The 2,976-nt window shown below is 37.0% G+C and overlaps 1 pseudogene; it reads left to right on the top strand.

Annotated features, from left to right (window-relative positions):
- The first annotated feature begins 647 nt into the window (after positions 1-647).
- On the top strand, positions 648-2,251 carry LOC145081323 (UDP-glycosyltransferase 90A1 pseudogene; annotated as a pseudogene).
- Positions 2,252-2,976: the final 725 nt, after the last annotated feature.

Here is a 2,976-nt window from a genome sequence, read left to right as displayed (position 1 = left end):
AATCGGTACGCAAATTATCACTCTTCTTTTTCCCGCGATAAAAAAATTCTCCTTTTGTTAATTTATTCTCTATAAGTTGATGAGGGTATATAATGTTGTTTAATTATTTAATTTTTTGAATTTCCTTAGCAAACGACAGATTGATGATGGCAATTTTAAACAAAAATAAGATTGACACCTCTGTACATTTCCAAATAAATAACAAAAAAGAAACAAATGTACTTATACTTACGATCCAAATCGTTTTAACTCTTCTTTTTTTCTTAATTTTGTAGCTATTTTTCATAATATTTGTTCTGATTTGTTAAATTATTGGCGAGTTAGATTAAGTAGTGGATAAGCCATTTTCTTGATATAGTAACAAGTCATGTCATCACTTTTTTTTTTTTTTTGACTTCCACAAAATTGTAACTTAGTTGAGAGTTTTTTAGATAAAAAATTAAATTCGATAAGTTTGTTTTAACATACAAAACATGGAGATTTTTTGAACAATTTAAAACTATGTTGGGATTGTAGCTTATTTTCCCGTCAAGAAACGGTAGACTCATGCAAGGTCACGTGAGTTTATGAACTGCTAGATATTCTAATCACAATTTTAACATTTATATCACGAAATTGCCCCCCCTACGGCCTACACTTCTATAAATCTGACTTTCATCTCTGAGTATCGCACTAAAGTCTAAAAATGACGATTTCTTCAACCCCACATTTCGTCATATTTCCGTTCATGTCTCAAGGCCATACCATCCCCCTCCTCTACCTTTCCCGCATCCTCTCCGACCGCCATATCTCCGTCACCTTAATTACCACCCCCGCCAACTACTCCACCATTCGAGCCACCGTCAAGAACGACTCCATCTCCATCATAGAAATCCCCTTCCCGGATAACATTGTCGGTGTCCCTCCCGGAGTAGAAGTTACCGACAAACTACCGTCTATGTCTTCTTTCATTAGTTTCGTGGAAGCGACAGAAAAACTCCAGCCTAGATTTGAAGAAGTCATCCGGAATCTGCCGCCGGTCACCTGCATAATCTCCGATGGGTTTCTAATGTGGACACAAGACTCCGCCGATAAGCTAGGCATCCCCCGATTAGTTTTCTACGGAATCAACAACTTTTCCACGGCCATGTGTAATATCATGGCCAAGTTCAAGCCACATGCAGCTGTTAGTTCCGATGACGAGCCGTTTCCGGTTCCAAACTTCCCTCGACTCAAGTTAACAAAGAACGACTTTGAACCACCGTTTAACGAGCTCAACCCAAAAGGTCCAGCGCTGGAGTTTATCCTTAGGCAGCATGAGTCTATGGCCAAGAGCCATGGCATGGTGGTTAACAGCTTTTACGAGCTCGAACCAGAGTTCGTTGATTACTGGAACCAAAATTACGCACCTAAACCGTGGTGTGTGGGACCTCTATGTGTAGCCAAGCCACCCGGAACGGAAATGTTCGTGGAAAAGCCAACTTGGGTCCAGTGGCTCGACGCGAAACTCACAGCAAACGAACCGGTGTTATACGTGTCATTTGGCTCACAGGCGGAGGCCACGCCGGAGCAGTTACGTGAGGTGGCTGTTGGGTTAGAACGGTCGAACGTAAGCTTCATGTGGGTGATAAAATCGAAGCAGTTGATGTTGATCGAAGATGGGTTCGAGGAGAGGGTGAAGGGGAGGGGGAAGGTGGTGACGGAATGGGTGGACCAGGTGGAGATTTTGAATCATGAAATCGTTCATGGTTTTTTGAGTCATTGTGGGTGGAACTCGATGTTGGAGAGCATGTGTGCAGGTGTGGCGGTGTTGGCAATGCCGATGATAGCGGAACAGCACCTGAATGCGAGGATGGTGGTGGAGGAGATTGGGATGGGGCTACGAGCGTGGCCAAGGGGGATGGTGGCGCGTGGGATTGTGGGGGCGGAGGAGGTGGAGAGGAAGGTGGTGGAATTGATGGAAGGGGAGGGTGGTAGAAGGGTGAGGAAGAGGGTGAAGGATGTGAAGGAAAGTGCTTATGATGCAATGAAAGAAGGAGGATCATCATGGCGAACATTAGACTCGTTGATCAATCACGTTTGTGGACATATGCATTCGACGATTTAGAAGTGTTTATTGAAATATAAATTGTATATGGAGCTATATAATTTCATATTTCATATATATATATATATATATGCTTCCTATTATATTATTTATTTGGTGTGAAACTCGTATATTATACGGGTTTATTAAAAAAAAGTTTTTGTAATCATAAAGACGATGTTCATAAAAAAAAAAAATAAGTAACGATTGAATATGTGACCTTTTAGTAAACTGCATGGATTATTTATATACTTTGTCTTAATTAATATATACTAATAAAATTAATTAATATTAGTTTACAAATGAAATGTACTATCTACATTAAAATACATATATATTAATTAATATATTAATAAAAAGAGGAATTTAAAAATAGAAAGTTATTATGTACATTAATTAATATATTTATAAAATTAATTAATATGAGGTGGCATTTAATGGGTGAGATTTGAATAAAAAACAAAAAAAAAACTATAAAAATAACAACTAAATATTAAATAATTTAAAAAAAAATCTAGAAAATGACAAATGTCAAAATAAAGAAGAAAAGAATATGTGATAAATTCATTTTTATTTATTAGGGTAGATTAGGTAATTAATGCTAGTAATCACTAAATATTTTCACCTGCCTAAAGCTACTTAGTTATAGTCCTTTAAGACTAGAAAATATTTTCACCTGCCTAAAGCTACTTAGTTATAGTCCTTTAAGACTAGAAAAATAATGATAAAGTCTTACATCATAAAGTCCAACACAGTGAAACTCATTTTAGGATATTTTTTCAAATTTTCTCTAATGTCTTTTGCATCCTCCTTAATAAATAAAGGTTGTTTTTACCACATGTCAATCTCTCATGAGTTTTGACACTTGTCATTTTGTGGTATTTTTGAATAAATGTTTTTTCCATTTGTCA

Source organism: Lactuca serriola, chromosome 1, assembly GCF_051521515.1.
Source record: "Lactuca serriola cultivar US96UC23 chromosome 1, Lser_US96UC23_V15, whole genome shotgun sequence".
NCBI classification, from domain to species: domain Eukaryota; kingdom Viridiplantae; phylum Streptophyta; class Magnoliopsida; order Asterales; family Asteraceae; genus Lactuca; species Lactuca serriola.
The sequence above is the reverse complement of the archived record's forward strand: the minus strand, read 5'-3'. Positions and strand labels throughout refer to the sequence as shown.